This window comes from Schistocerca serialis, chromosome 11, assembly GCF_023864345.2.
Source record: "Schistocerca serialis cubense isolate TAMUIC-IGC-003099 chromosome 11, iqSchSeri2.2, whole genome shotgun sequence".
NCBI classification, from domain to species: domain Eukaryota; kingdom Metazoa; phylum Arthropoda; class Insecta; order Orthoptera; family Acrididae; genus Schistocerca; species Schistocerca serialis.
The window spans coordinates 144,421,303-144,437,642 of NC_064648.1; the positions used below are offsets into that span (position 1 = coordinate 144,421,303).

At 47.4% G+C, this 16,340-nt stretch overlaps 1 protein-coding gene and 1 non-coding gene across 2 annotated transcripts in view; one reads left to right on the plus strand and one right to left on the minus strand.

Annotated features, from left to right (window-relative positions):
- LOC126427409 (uncharacterized) overlaps positions 1-16,340 on the minus strand; it is a 284,724-nt gene that overhangs the window by 186,681 nt on the left and 81,703 nt on the right. The window lies entirely within an intron of this gene.
- Positions 5,039-5,122, plus strand: Trnas-gga (transfer RNA serine (anticodon GGA)). The gene is given in 2 exon segments: positions 5,039-5,078; positions 5,088-5,122. It is a non-coding gene; the product is annotated as a tRNA-Ser (tRNA).

Below are 16,340 nucleotides of genomic sequence, written 5' to 3' on the forward strand. Positions count from 1 at the left end.
ATTTCCTTTAATTGCTGCATCATTGATAAATTTCTGTACTATTTTGAAGCCAGACGTCCAAGTGGTGGTGGTGGGGGGGGAGGCAGTACCGCTTCTTCCCCCTCCCCCACCCCCCTCCTCGTCCCCCGTCGCGGACGCTTATATATGGGCTGTGTTGTTATGCGGTACGAAAGATAAACTCGCGGTAGAAGCGTGCGACACGGGCGCCCCAGGCGGCCGTAGCCGGAATCACAGAGGGCGAGCCGCGTTCTTCGCGGGGCGTCGGCTCTCTCTCTCACACACACACACACACACTGACGTCTGAGGAATGCAGGTGTCGCAAGCAGCAAAGCCGCCGCTGGGACATTTGGTCGGTTTCTCCCGCTACTGAGAAACTGTGGAACAAAAGCCGGAGAAGCAGAGACAAGTGGTGGTGGTGGTAATGGTGATGGGGAAGAGTTGGGGGGGGGGGGGGGAGGGGGAGCGAGAACAAGTGACGGAGAAAACAACGCCGCGACGTCGGGGGAGGGGAGGGGCGGAAGAACGATCTCTGGACGGAGTAGCAGCGAGCGAAAGCGCCTTCCAAGGTCATCGCCTCTAAGCAGGGGCGCAGGAATACCACAGCGGCTGCGAGAACTGTCATACGTAACTTAAATACCAAACGACTAGCTGTATGTTCACTGCAGCAACACAGTCACGTAATGTCACTAATACAAAAATAAAAGTTTCTTTTGAAATGAACACAAACAGTCTCGAACGGAAAAAAAATTTTTGTTGCAGCCGATTTCGGTCAGTTTCTGATTATCTTCCGACTCTGATACCACGACGGTCAGAATCTGACAGCAACCGGTTACCACAGAATAAATGTTCTTTTGCGGTCGAGAGTGACTGTGTTCATTTTTAAAGTACTCTTTGGCAGCCGCTATATTTTACTTTTTTCCAGGATAATTATTCAAACAATAAATGTGATTATAATTGTGATTTTTAATATTCGACACTTCAGATACTAGTATGACTGCGAAATGTATCGAAATTACAAATATAATTGTTTCTTTGAAAATGGAGTGAAACTTATGTAAAGTTAATGGGTAACACTGACGAACATGTAATTATGTAATGAGGTAATCGATCCTCACCACAGTACCGGCAATCAGTAAGTTCAGTTCGCCGGCCTCTGTGGCCGAGCGGATCTAGGCGCTTCAGTCCGGAACCGCGCTGCCGCTACGGTCGGAGGCTCGAATCCTGCCTCGGGGCATGGATGTGTGTGATGTCCTTAGGTTGGTTAGGTTTAAGTAGTTCTAAGTCTAGGGGACTGATGACCTCAGATGTTAAGTTCCACAATGCTTAGAGCCATTTTATAAGTTCAGTTCTGTGTCTTAATGCTGGTTGCGATATTAATCATGTTCCAAACCTCGGGCGGCAAATTACCCGTTATACTTACCGTTTTAACTTTCACAGTTGCTCAGTATACTGCAGGTAGGACTCGGCTATTACAAAAATTGTATTCGTGGGGATCCACAGCCTCCACATGCTTGATAGACGTAAACATGGCTCGTAGTAGGCTGCAATGCGATGTTTATTTAATCGCGCCTTTAGCTAATTTGCACTACGCCTCATTGACAGTCACATTTGTAACATCGGTATTTCGTGTCATTTTAAAATCACTCTTAATTACATCTGAGTGATTTGAAAATGACATGAAATATATACCTTACGAATGTGCTTGACAATGACTCTTAGTCGAAGGTAGCTAATGGCACGATTAAATAAACATGGCACTACAGCCTACTACGTTTATGGACCATCTCACTTTGTCAATCGTAAATTACAGTGCCTTCATGTAATGAAAGTAATGTAAGTACATTATCTGATCAAAAGTATCCGGACACCTCCAAAAACAGACTTTTTCCGTATTCGGTGCATTGTGCTGCCACCTACTGCCAGGTACTCCATATCAACGATCTTAGCAGTCATTAGACATCGTGACAAAGTAGAATGGGGCGCTTCTGCGGAACTCACGGACTTCGAAAGTGGTCAGGTGATTGGGTGTCACTTGTGTCATACGTCTGTACGCGAGATTTCCACACTCCTAAACACCCCTAGCTCCACTGTTTCCGATGTGATATTGAAGTGGAAACGTGAAGGGACACGTACAGCACAAAAGTGTACAGGCCGACCTCGTCTGTTGACCGACAGAGATCGCCGACATTTGAAGAGGGTCGTAATGTGTAATAGGCAGACATCTCTCCAGACCATCACTCAGGAATTCCAAACTGCATCAGGATCCACTGCAAGTACTGTGACAGTAAGGCGGGAGGTGAGAACTCTTGGATTTCACGGTCGAGCGGCTGCTCATAAGCCACACATCACGCCGGTAAATGCCAAACGACGCCTCGCTCGGTGTAAGGAGCGTAAACATGGGACGATTGAACAGTGGGAAAATGTTGTGTGGAGCGACGAATCACGGTACACAATGTGGCGATCCGATGGTAGGGTGTGGGTATGGCGAATGCCCGGTGAACGTCATCTGCCAGCGTGTGTAGTGTCAACAGTAAAATTCGGTGTGGTTGTGTTTTTCACGGAGGGAGCTTGCACCCTTTGTTGTTTTCCGTGGCAGTATCACAGCACAGGCCTACACTGATGTTTTAAGCGCCTTCTTGCATGCCACTGTTGAAGAGCATTTCGTGGATGGTTGTTACATCTTTCAACACGATAGAGCACCTGCTCATAGTGTACGGCCTATGGCGGAGTGCTTACACAACAATAACATCCCTGTAATGGACTGGCCTGCACAGAGTCTTGACCTGAATCCCATAGAACACCTTTGGGATGTTTTGGAACGCCGACATCGTGCCAGGCCGCACCGACCGACATCGATACCTCTCCCCAGTGCAGCACTCCGTGAAGAGTGGGCTGCCATTCCAACCAGCACCTGACTGAACGTATGCCTGCGAGAGTGGAAGCTGTAGTCAAGGCTAAGGGTGGGGCAATTCCAGAATTACCGATGGAGGGCGCCACGAACTTGTAAGTCATTTTCAGCCAGGTGTCCGGATACTTTTGATCACATAGTGTAGCTTGTATACTCGATACTGTTGTCGCTGTATGTGTGCATGTCGATATACCATTACTTTTACCACCTCAGTGTAGCGAATTAACGAGCTTTCATTCAGCTATATGTTCATCAGTTTCGTCCATTTCAGCATCTGGATTTTAGTGATTGAAGGTTCTGTGGACTATGTATAAGCTGTTGTTGCCCTCAGTTTAAAATTATCTGCTTATTCGGGTATCGTGTACTTCAATACGTGATAAAGACCAGTGGTCAGTTCCCTTGCACGCTCCATCCATGGTAACATGTTGCGACCTCCATTTTAAGAAATACGAGGGCTATCCACAAAGTACATTACGTTTTGGAATTAAAAATAAATAAAGTATTGGAAATTTTTTTTATTATATACAGATGAAAGCCACACTTAAATACTACTTTTCTACATAGTTGCCATTTAAATTAAGGCACTTATCGTAGCGATGGACGAGCTTGGAAATTCCTTCGTCGTAAAATTCGGCCGCCCGCGCCATCAACCACGTAATGACTGTCTTTTGGGACAGAAAAGGTGTGATTTTTGTGGATTTCCTGGAAAGAGGCACTACAATAAACTCTCAAAGGTATTGCCAAACTCTGCACAACCTCAGAAGAGCAATACAAAACAAGCAAAGGGGAAAGTTGGGCTCAAAGTTCTTGCCGATTGACGACAACGCCCGGGCCCACACGGCAAATGCCACTCGTGAAGTTCTCGAATCTTTTAAGTGGGAGTTGTTTCCTCATCCGCCGTACAGTCCCGACCTGGCACCGAGCGACTTCCACTTATTCCCAGCAATGAAGAAGTGGTTGGCTGTGCAGCGTTTTGATGACGACGCACAGCTTCGAGAAGAGGTAGCCACGTGGTTGAAGGCGCAGGCGGCCGAATTTTACGACGAAGGAATTTCCGAGCTCTTCCATCGCTACGACAAGTGCCTTAATTTAAAGGGCAACTATGTAGAAAAGTAGTATTTAAGCGTGGCTTTCATCTGTACATCACTAAAAAAATTTCCAATACTTTATTTATTTTTAATTCCCGTACTAAATACAGTGAGAAATGCCTCTTGGTACTCCCACGGGAACTCACTTTCGTTAAGAAGGGTTAGCGTGATACCGAGTAAAATAGTGTTGAGAAGTCGAAAAATACTTGGTCCACACAACTGCCTCGGTCCACGGCCTTCACGGGAGAAAAGTGCGAGTGGGTTTGTTGTCGTTGGAATGGCTGCTGGTTCAGCTCGCAGGCTACTTGCGCCGTAGCGGTGTTGCGGCGCGAGTCAAGGCCGCCCGCACACGGCAGGGTGATGTGGGGGAGGAGGCGTTGTCTGCCGGCGGAAGGAAAAGCACGGGACTACGGGCACGGATGGCGAGCTGATGACGACGAACGCCGAAAATAGAAAGGAGAGGCCGGCCGATCGCAGAGGAGGCTGTCGCCTGGCTGGAGACGACACGCAAGCGCGGGGGAGGGGAGGGGAGGGGAAGGTCAGCGGGTCAAGTGACAGGGAAAGTGGCCGGCTGGCTGGAGGTGCGTGGCGGAGGGGATCTGGCGCCTCTCTCTCTGACGCGGCGGCTGCGATGCGGGAGATCTGTACGGCGTTCCGGCCGGACTGGCCGAGCGGTTCTAGGCGCTACAGTCCGCAACCGCGCGACAGCTACGGTCGCGGCTTCGACACTCCTATAGTGCTCAGAGCCATTTTGTTCCTGACGTTTCGTCCAGGACCGAGCTGGACACCCTCAGAGACGCTCTACCGCTGAGTCTTGCCGAGTGACCGATCGGACGTCCGAGAGCCACAGATATACTGTCTGGAAAGGTGAGCGTGGTCGAAGTAACACCTTATTTCGAAATAACACTTTCTTTGAGTTGTCAAAGCTGTACGCCTGGTTGGTTAGGAAGGAGTTGAAGTTTGTGATCTCTGAAGATGGGTGTAATCCCGACAGCCTGGAATTTAAACACTAACACTCACTTTGGTAAGAGAGGCAGTGCCGGCCCGGGTGGCCGAGTGGTTCTAGGCGCTGCAGTCTGGAACCGCGCGGCCGCTACGGTCGCAGGTTCGAATCCTGCCTCGGGCATGGGTGTGTGCGATGTCCTTAGGTTAGTTAGGTTTATGTAGTTCTAGGTTGTAGGGGACTGATGACCTCAGAAGTTAAGTCCCATAGTGCTCAGAGCCATTTGAACCATTTTTTGTACGGCGTTCTTGTCTTAGGGTCGTCCGTATGGAAGTGAATAATGGCGGTGTTTCTTTTGTCAGACGCTTTACTTTTCACTACGGGACTGTCAGAACAATTGTGTGATTGGACGGAAGAGTTCCTAGATAACAGAAGGCAGCATGTCTTTCTCAGCGGAGAGAAGTCTTCTGAAGTAAGAGTGATTTCAGGTCTGCCACAGGGGAGTGTCGTAGGACCATTGCTGTTCACAATATACATAAATGACCTAGTGGATAAAATCGGAAGTTCACGGAGGCTTTTCGAAGATGCTGTAGTATATCGGGAGGTTGTAACAATGGAAAATTGTACTGAAATGCAGGAGGATCTGCAACGAATTGACGCATGACGCAGGGAATGGCAATTGAATATCAGTGTAGACAAGTGTAACGTGCTGCGAATACATGGAAACAAAGATCCTTTATCATTTAGCTACAATATAGCAGGTCAACAACTTGAAGAAGCTAATTCCACAAATTATCTGGGAGTACGCATTAGGAGTGATATAAAATGGAATGACCACGTAAAATTAATCGTCGGTAAAGCAGATGCCAGACTGAGATTCATTGGAAGAAATGCAGTCCGAAAACAAAGGAAGTAGGTTACAGTACAGTTGTTCACCCACTGCTTGAATACTGCTCACCGGTGTGGGATCCATATCAGAAAATGTTGATAGAAGAGATAGAGAAGATCCAACGGAGAGCAGCGCGCTTCATTACAGGATCATTTAGTGATCGCCAAAGCGTTACGGAGATGATAGATGAACTCCAGTGGAAGACTCTGCAAGTGAGACGTTCAGTAGCTCGGTACTGGATTTTTTTGAAGTTTCGAGAACATACCTTCACCGAGGAGTCAAGCAGTATATTGTTCCCTCCTACGTATATCTCGCAAAGAGACCATGAGGATAAAAACAGAGAGATTAGAGCCCCCACAATCTTTGTTTTCACGAACAATACGAGACTGGAATAGGAGGGAGAACCGATAGAGGTACTCAAGGTACCCTCCGCCACACACCGTCAGGTGGCTTGCGTAGTATGGAATATGGATGTAGATGTAGATACGGGACCATGGATTTTTTTTTTTAGGATTCAACTATCGGTCGACCAAAGCAGCTCAAAGCAAGTCTCATGAAAGCTTGAGAAAATCGACTTTGGAACGTTCCAAGCGTCTTCAGTACGCAATTGTAAGGTTAATGTTTCAAGAAGCAGAGTCGCTCTGTGGTAGTATGCTCGCCTGCCATGTGGAGGGCTTGCGTTCGATTTTTAATGAAAATTTTTTAACAAAGCAATATGCGCTACGACCATTTCGTGAAGCATGATGTTCTCTCGAGCTTCCATCTGCGACAAGTGGTTCAAAATGCACGAGCTTTCTGCTGAGTATTCCTCATCCATAATCAAGTGCTGACGGTCACTTCTCTTATACACTTTGCCGCGCGGGATTAGCCGAGCGGTCTCAGGCGCTGCAGTCATGGACTGTGCGGCTGGTCCCGGCGGAGGTTCGAGTCCTCCCTCGGGCATGGGTGTGTGTGTTTGTCCTTAGGGTAATTTAGGTTAAGTAGTGTGTACGCTTAGGGGCTGACGGCTATAGCAGTTAAGTCCTCCCTCGGGCATGGGTGTGTGTGTTTGTCCTGAGGATAATTTAGGTTAAGTAGTGTGTACGCTTAGGGGCTGACGACCATAGCAGTTAAGTCCCATAAGGTTTCACACACATTTGAACTTTTTTTCTTATACACTTCCCTAGCAGGTCAAATGCGTGTGCCAGACCGAGACTCGAACTCGGGGCTTTTGCCTTTCGTGGATAACTGCTCTACCAAACTGAGCTACCCAAGCAGGACTCACGTCCCTTCGTCACAGCTTTAATTGCGCCAGTACTCCTTCTCCTATCTTCCAAACTTAGACCTTGCAGACAATATTAACAGAAACGTCAGACTGTCCGCGGCTCGTGGTCTTGCGGTAGAGTTCTCGCTTTCCGCGCATGGGGTCGTGGGTTCGATTCCCGGCGGGGCCGGGGATTTTCTCTGACTCGAGATGACTGGGTGTTGTGTGTCTTTCATCATCGTTTCATCTTCATTCACTCGCAAGTCGCCGTAGTGGCGTTAAAGAACTTGTGGAGCAGCGGCCGAACCGCTCCGCGAGGGGTCTCCCGGCCACCAATGCCATACGCTCACTATTATTTAACGCCAGACTTTTTGCAGATGATGCACGTAACTAACAAGGAAGTATGTCTGACAAAAACTGCACAAATATTCAGCCACGTGAAAAGATTACTTCCAGAGTGCTACCACTAAGTAAGATTGTTGACTTACTGCCGGCCGGGGTGGCCGACCGGTTCTAGGCGCTACAGCCTGGAACCGCGCGACCGCTACGGTCGCAGGTTCGAATCCTGCCTCGGGCATGGATGTGTGTAATGTCCTTATGTTTGTTAGGTTTAAGTAGTTCTAAGTTCTAGGGGATTGATGACCTCAGAAGTTAAGTCGCATAGTGCTCAGAGCCATTTGAACCATTTTTTTTTGTTGTTGACTTACTTAAATTGTTTAATGAAGCAATGTGTTTCAAATTGAGAAGCTCATCTTTGGCCTACAGTCGCAATACAAAAACGTTTAACTAAAGTACACATAGGTATTACAGTTGTTCTCTTTAGTCCTGGAGTATGCTGGAGCCATCCTGGAGAGAAGGAAGCACTATCTACTCCGTACGTTAGATTGAACACGCCACAAAAAGACAAACATTTAACACCAACAAAGTGAGTGATTTTTTAAAACAAATTTATGCGACAAGCAGACCAACATACTAAGTCTCTTTCTCCACAAGATAACGACAGCGCGTGTCGAGACTTTAGAGAACAACTTTAATACGCTCGTGTACTTCTGTTAAATGTTTTTGCATTGCGATTGTAGCCCAGGGATGAGCTTTAAGTAAGTCAGCAAATTTTTTGACTAGTTGCGAGCGGTATCAAAAAATCCTTTTTCATACATTTTCAAAGAGACACGGTCGATTAACAGTCAGTATGGCATTAAATTAGGCTATTGATAAAAATTTTAAGTAGCGCAGGCTTGCCAACTAGCTTTAAATTTTCATAAATGTAATGGTACACTTAACAAAAACGAAGAATAGTAGCGTTCTACGAGCACAGTATCAATGATTCGCAGTTGAGAACAGTCAGCACATACAAATACCTAGGTGTAACAATTTGCGTGTCTATATTCAGGGTGTCCCATCTTACTCCGACACCTCATATGTTTCTGAACAGAAACAAAATGTGAAAAATGTAACTGGCCAGTGATGCGTCTAGTTTGTCAGGGGCTCACACAATGGACAGGAACGCACAATACCTACAAGTAAACAAACATCACTTTCCAGAATGAGATTTTCACTCTGCAGCGGAGTATGCGCTGATATGAAACTTCCTGGCAGATTAAAACTGTGTGCCAGGCCGAGACTCGAACTCGGGACCTTTGCCTTTCGCGAGCAAGTGCTCTACCAACTGAGCAACCCAAGCACGACTCACGCCCCGTCCTCACACCTTTACTTCTGCCAGTACCTCGTCTCCTACATTCCAAACTTTACAGAAGCTCTCCTGCGAACCATGCAGAACTAGCACTCCTGAAAGAAAGGATATTGCGGAGACATGGCTTAGCCACAGCCTGGGGGATGGTCCCGATTCGAGTCTCGGCCTGGCACACAGTTTTAATCTGCCAGGAAGTTTCAAACATCACTTTCAGTACGACGTTACGTTTCTTAAGTGGCACATGTTTGCTTTTGTGACGGCAGACGGTTCTAAACCACGTACCTTCTGAAATGCGAAGCAGTTACAGCTGCAACGCGCAGAACTCCAAGCGTTGCCTGCAGCACGCTTCAGGGCGATGCAGGCAACCCGCATTACGACATAAACTGCGGAACCGTCGCCATTGTTTAAAGTCTGCGTACTATAGACGATATCTTGTTGAGAGCAGTGAGACAAAGTCTGCCACCACTAATTATAGGTTTCATTTCGGTAGAAAAAACAAACATGTGCAATTTAAAAGAAACAACGTAACTTTATCTTGAAAGTGATTGTTTATTTATTGGAATTGTGCATTCTTGCCCGTTGAATGAACCCTTGAAATAACTGCATCCCTGGCTAATTGCATTTTTCACGTTTTGTTGCCTTTCGAAAATAGGTGGCAAAGTTCTCATACCCTGTATATTCTTCACCCTTGTTGGGCAACACCGGCAGCCCCCCCCCCCCCCCCCCCCCCGATAATACGTCGCCAACTACCTGCCACACCAGCAATATTGACCGGCCATATAGCAATATTGCTAGCTATTGCTCTCGTTATGTAGCAACATTGATGGCAATGCACGGCCACATATTGACCATCCTTGTAGGACAACACCTGCAGCCCCTCGACGATACATCACCAACTACCTGCGACACTAACAATATTGACCGGCCATATAGCAATACTGCCCGCTATTTCTTTCGAAATGCAGCAACATTCATGGCAGTGCTATTATGGTTCAAATGGCTCCGAGCACTATGAGACTTAACATCTGTGGTCATCAGTGCCCTACAACTTAGAACTGCTTAAACCTAACTAACCTAAGGACATCACACACATCCATGTCAGAGGCAGGATTCGAACCTGCGACCGTAGCGGTCACGCGGTTCCAAACTGAAGCGCCTAGAACCGCAAGGCCACACCAGCCGGCCGCAGTGCTATTACGGCCACATATTGTCCATCCTTGTTGCAGAACACAGGCAGCCACAGGGCGATATGTACCCAAGTGCCTGCAGTACCATCAATATTACCTTATCATAAACCAATATTTGCACGCTACTGCTCATGTATTGCAGCAACATTGACGACTCAGCTATTATGGCCACATATTCTCCACCCTCGGCGACCTGTCGCCAACTACCTCCAACACCAGCAATAATGTCCAGATATATAGCAACATTGCCCTCTGTCGTGCTCGTATTGCAGCAATGTTGACGACTGTGCTATTACGGCCACATATTGTCCATCCTTACGGACAACACCGGCAGCTCCTCAGCGATACATCGCCAACTACATCTACATCTACATCTACATCTACATCTATACTCCGCGAGCCACCTTACGGTGTGTGGCGGAGGGTACTTATTGTACCACTATCTGATCCCCCCTTCCCTGTTCCACCTGCGTCACTAACAATATTGACCGGCCATATGGCAATATTGCCCTCTATTGTACTGGTAATGTAGCAACATTGATCTCAATGCTATTACGGCCACAGATTGCTGTATGGTGTGGCAGATGGCAGTTGACGCTAAATAACGAGAAGTGTGAGGTGATCCACACGAGTTCCAAAAGACATCCGTTGGAATTCGATTACTAGATAAATAGTACAATTATCAAGGCTGTCAATTCAACTAAGTACCTTCGTTTTTCTCGCGCGCTGTTCGGGAGAGGAATGGTAGAGAGATAGTATGATTGTGGTTCGATGAACCCTCTGCCAAGCACTTAAATGTGACTTGCAGAGTAATCATGTAGATGTAGACGGCAACATACTGTCCACACTTGTTGGACAACACAGGTAGCCCCTCGGCAATACGCCGACAACGATCTGCAACCTCAGCAATATTGCCCGGTCATATAAAATATTGCCGTCTGTTGCTCATGTATCGCAGTAACATTGACGGCAGCGCTATACGACTACATGGCTACATATCGGCGTGATATATGGACCGTGGAATCACACAGTAAGCTCCAAAGCCGTGTGCTCCCCGCCATTTGACCGTACGCTGGCAGGAGAAGTCGGCCTTGGCGGCAACATGTGTTCGGCGCGCACGTGCCAGAGCGCTACGCACCTCGCCGCTGCACGCACAGTCCAGTCCCCTCTCACCAGCCACGGACGCAGGAGGCGGTATACCGAGCAATACAGCAGGGAGCCCACCACACAGATGGCGAAGATCCTTCAGTCACCGCCGTAGTTTGACCTGCCGGAGCGCGAGACGAACACTTCTCCGGAGTCGCCTGCCAACCACACTCAGCGGGGCCTGAAGGACGCGAATCGTTCCCCGTCCAGCACAGACCACACACGTACGAGGCTGCCGTATATTCTCAACTTCCCGACTTATGTCTACAATACACACTACAAGTTAGCTTCTCCGCAGAAACTTTTAACGTCTTTGGCAAAACCACAGTGTCAACAGATCTGCTAGACTGTTACCTTCTTATACAAGTGTTTCTCAAAAAACAGTATTAGCGTTTAAATTAGGACAGATATTAACGACTTTTTTTAATACATTAAATGTTGTTATATCGGTGCTTAATTATGGAAACTTATTTTTTTCTGTTTCGGTTGTTAACAGTACATGTAATTTAACTAGAGAATGAAGCTTGGTACTAACGTGACAAAATTACGTTTTAAAGATACAGGGTGTTTCAAAAATGACCGGTATATTTGAAACCGCAATAAAAACTAAACGAGCAGCGATAGAAATACACCGTTTGTTGCAATATGCTTGGGACAACAGTACATTTTTCAGGCGGACAAACTTTCGAAATTACAGTAGTTACAATTTTCAACAACAGATGGCGCTGCGGTCTGAGAAACTCTATAGTACGATATTTTCCACATATCCACCATGCGTAGCAATAATATGGCGTAGTCTCTGAATGAAATTACCCGAAACCTTTGACAACGTGTCTGGCGGAATGGCTTCACATGCAGATGAGATGTACTGCTTCAGCTGTTCAATTGTTTCTGGATTCTGGCGGTACACCTGGTCTTTCAAGTGTCCCCACAGAAAGAAGTCACAGGGGTTCTTGTCTGGCGAATAGGGAGGCCAATCCACGCCGCCTCCTGTATGTTTCGGATAGCCCAAAGCAATAACACGATCATCGAAATATTCATTCAGGAAATTAAAGACGTCGGCCGTGCGATGTGGCCGGGCACCATCTCGCATAAACCACGAGGTGTTCGCAGTGTCGTCTAAGGCAGTTTGTACCGCCACAAATTCACGAAGAATGTCCAGATAGCGTGATGCAGTAATCGTTTCGGATCTGAAAAATGGGCCAATGATTCCTTTGGAAGAAATGGCGGCCCAGACCAGTACTTTTTGAGGATGCAGGGACGATGGGACTGCAACATGGGGCTTTTCGGTTCCCCATATGCGCCAGTTCTGTTTATTGACGAAGCCGTCCAGGTAAAAATAAGCTTCGTCAGTAAACCAAATGCTGCCCACATGCATATCGCCGTCATCAATTCTGTGCACTATATCGTTAGCGAATGTCTCTCGTGCAGCAATGGTAGCGGCGCTGAGGGGTTGCCGCGTTTGAATTTTGTATGGATAGAGGTGTAAACTCTGGCGCATGAGACGATACGTGGACGTTGGCGTCATTTGGACCGCAGCTGCAACACGGCGAACGGAAACCCGAGGCCGCTGTTGGATCACCTGCTGCACTAGCTGCGCGTTGCCCTCTGTGGTTGGCGTACGCGGTCGCCCTACCTTTGCAGCACGTTCATCCGTCACGTTCCCAGTCCGTTGAAATTTTTCAAACAGGTCCTTTATTGTATCGCTTTTCGGTCCTTTGGTTACATTAAACCTCCGTTGGAAACTTCGTCTTGTTGCAACAGCACTGTGTTCTAGGTGGTGGAATTCCAACACCAGAAAAATCCTCTGTTCTAAGGAATAAACCATGTTGTCTACAGCACACTTGTACGTTGTGAACAGCACACGCTTACAGCAGAAAGACGACGTACAGAATGGCGCCTCCACAGACTGCGTTGTCTTCTATATCTTTCACATCACTTGCAGCGCCATCTGTTGTTGAAAATTGTAACCACTGTAATTCCGAAAGTTTGTCCGCCTGAAAATGTACTGTTGTCCCAAGCATATTGCAACAAACGGTGTATTTCTATCGCTGCTCATTTAGTTTTTATTGCCGTTTCAAATATACTGGTCATTTTTGAAACACCCTGTGGATTTATTAAAGCGGTGACTTTTCCAGTGCTGTTCAATAAATTTAACTCCGTAAAAACATAAGTGGAATTTTCGCACTAACACCAAACCGAGTCAGTTGTGTTTTCAAAATTTTATTAATGACGCAATTTAATTCCCATTTATTTAAATAAATCCTCACTCCAGCAAGTTTGACGAACTGTGGAAGGTTTTCCGGATTCTCTGTTAGCTGAGATTTCTAGTGACATATAAATTTCGTAAAGGTTAAGTAATTTTTATAATACGAAATTTCGGAAATTGTGTGTTTCATGAACTGCAGTGCAGGTTCCATGCTGTGGTAACTGCGGAAGTTTATTTACGAGTTGTGCTCATTAACACGCTATATTAAGAAATGTTGCGCATAAATTCGCTTCTCTGTTTATTAGTACTCGTATCGTCTGTGGCCCAAATTCGACCACTTGTATTTACTGAAATAATTCTCTGATTTCTCTTTAACTGTTCAAGCATTTGGAGAGAGTCCTTGATGCAGTGCATTGAAAAATAATTTTTTATATTAATGGTTCCAAATGGTTCAAATGGCCCTGAGCACTATGGGACGCAACTTCTGAGGTCATCAGTCCCCTAGAACTACTTAAACCTAACTATCCTGACATCACACACATCCATGCCCGAAGCAGGATTCTAACCTGCGACCGTAGCGGTCGAGCGGTTCCAGACTGTAGGGCCTAGAACCGCTCGGCCACCCCGGCCGGCTATATTAATGGTGGTAAATTAATTTTTCCCTTGTGACAACATGACGTGATTGCCACTCTACCACGTAGAGGAACCTCAAATGCGAAATGTTTATCACTGAAAAATGTGCACTTTATCAAACCTCAGTCGTTGATACTTTCACGCCGAAAACGTTGTCCGGGAGGATATTTAGACTGTAAAACTTTGTAAATGTAGTTTTGTGAGCACTTCCAGAAGCGTTCAAAGCACGCTTGAGACCTCCAGAGTTCCCCGTGTTTTACGTTTTCCTCACAAGAGGCTACGTTTCACATTCATTTTCTGTTTCTTCTCCGCAACTACAGGCAGTGGCCGATGAGTCGAAGGCGACGTGTAAGTGGGTTGCGTCGCCACTCCATAGCGCGGCACAGGTATATCTACCGTGGTGTCAGACGCAGCTGTTTCGGGTCCCAGCTGAGCCGGTGTGCAGTCTTGCCGAGTTCCCCAGCCGTGCCGGCCCCACCGCAGCAGCTGGACTGGAATGTAACGGCGCGACCGCGCCGCGGCCTTGCAGCTAAATGTCGGCCCGCTATACGCCACGGCACAGCGGCCGCCGCACGTTCTCGTCCGCCAGCGCCGGCGTCTCTCCACCAAGCGTCCGAGTAGGCCCTGCCGCGCTTATACACTACTCACCATTAAAATTGCTACACCACGAAGATGACGTGCTACACACGCGAAATTTAACCGACAGGAACAATATGCTGTGGATATGCAAACGATTAGCTTTTCAGAGCATTCACACAAGGCTGGCGCCGGTGGCGACACCGACAACGAGCTGACATGAGGAAAGTTTGCAACCGATCTCTCATACACAAACAGCAGTTGACCGGCGTTGCCGGGTGAAACGTTGTTGTGATGCCTCGTGTAAGGAGGAGAAATGCGTACCATCACGTTTCCGACTGTGATAAAGGTCGGATTGTAGCCTATCGCGATTCCGGTTTATCGTATCGCGACGTTGCTACTCGCGTTGGTTGAGATCCAATGACTGTTAGCAGAATATGGAATCGGTGGGTTCAGGAGGGTAATACGGAACGCCGTGCTGGATCCCAACGGCCTCGTATCACTAGCAGTCGGTATGACAGGCATCTTATCCGCACGGCTGTAACGGATCGTGCAGCCACGTCTCGATCCCTGAGTCAACAGATGGGGACGTTTGCAAGACAACAACCATCTGCACGAACAGTTCGACGACGTTTGCAGCAGCACGAAAAAAATGGTTCAAATGGTTCTGAGCACTATGGGACTCAACTGCTGAGGTCATTAGTCCCCTAGAACTTAGAACTAGTTAAACCTAACTAACCTAATGACATCACAAACATCCATGCCCGAGGCAGGATTCGAACCTGCGACCGTAGCGGTCTCGCGGTTCCAGGCTGCAGCGCCTTTAACCGCACGGCCACTTCGGCCGGCGCAGCAGCACGGATTATGAGCTCGGAGACCGTGGCTGTGGTTACCCTTGACGCTGCATCACAGACAGGAGCGCCTGCGATGGTGTACTCGACGACGAACCTGGGTGCACGAATGGCAAAACGTCGTTTTTTCGGATCAATCCAGGTTCTGTTTACAGCATCGTGATGGTCGCATCCGTGTTTGGTGACATCGCGGTGAACGCACATTAGATACGTGTATTCATTATCGCCATACTGGCGTATCACCCGGCCTGATGATATGGGGTCCCATTGGTTACACGTCTCGGTCACCTCTTGTTAGCGTTGACGGCACTTTGAACAGTGGACGTTACATTTCAGATGTGTTACGACCCGTGGCTCTACCCTTCATTCGATCCCTGCGAATCCCTACATTTCAGCAGGATAATGCACGACCGCGTGTTGCAGGTCCTGTTCGGGCCTTTCTGGATACAGAAAATGTTCGACTGCTGCCCTGGCCAGCACATTCTCCAGATCTCCCACCAATTGAAAACGTCTGGTCAACGGTGACCGAGCAACTGGCTCGTCACAATACGCCAGTCACTACTCTTGATGAACTGTGGTATCGTGCTGCATGGGCAGCTGTACCTGTATACGCCATCGAAGCTCTGTTTGACTCAATGCCTAGGCGTATCCAGGCCGTTATTACGGCCACATTTGGTTGTTCTGGGTGCTGATTTCTCAGGGTCTATGCACCCAAATTGCATGAAAATGTAATCACATGCCAGTTCTAGTATAATATATTTGTCCGATGAATACCCGTTTATTATCTGCATTTCTTCTTGGTTTAGCAATTTTAATGGCCAGCAGTGTATTTCGGTTACAGTACGAATCGAGCAAATTTAGAAGGTCGACTAAAATAAATACCTGGGGATAACAATTGCGAAGTAAGTACATAGGTCCATAGATCACTGCAAGTCTCAGACAGTTATGAGGCATACAGGGCGAACATTAATCAAATC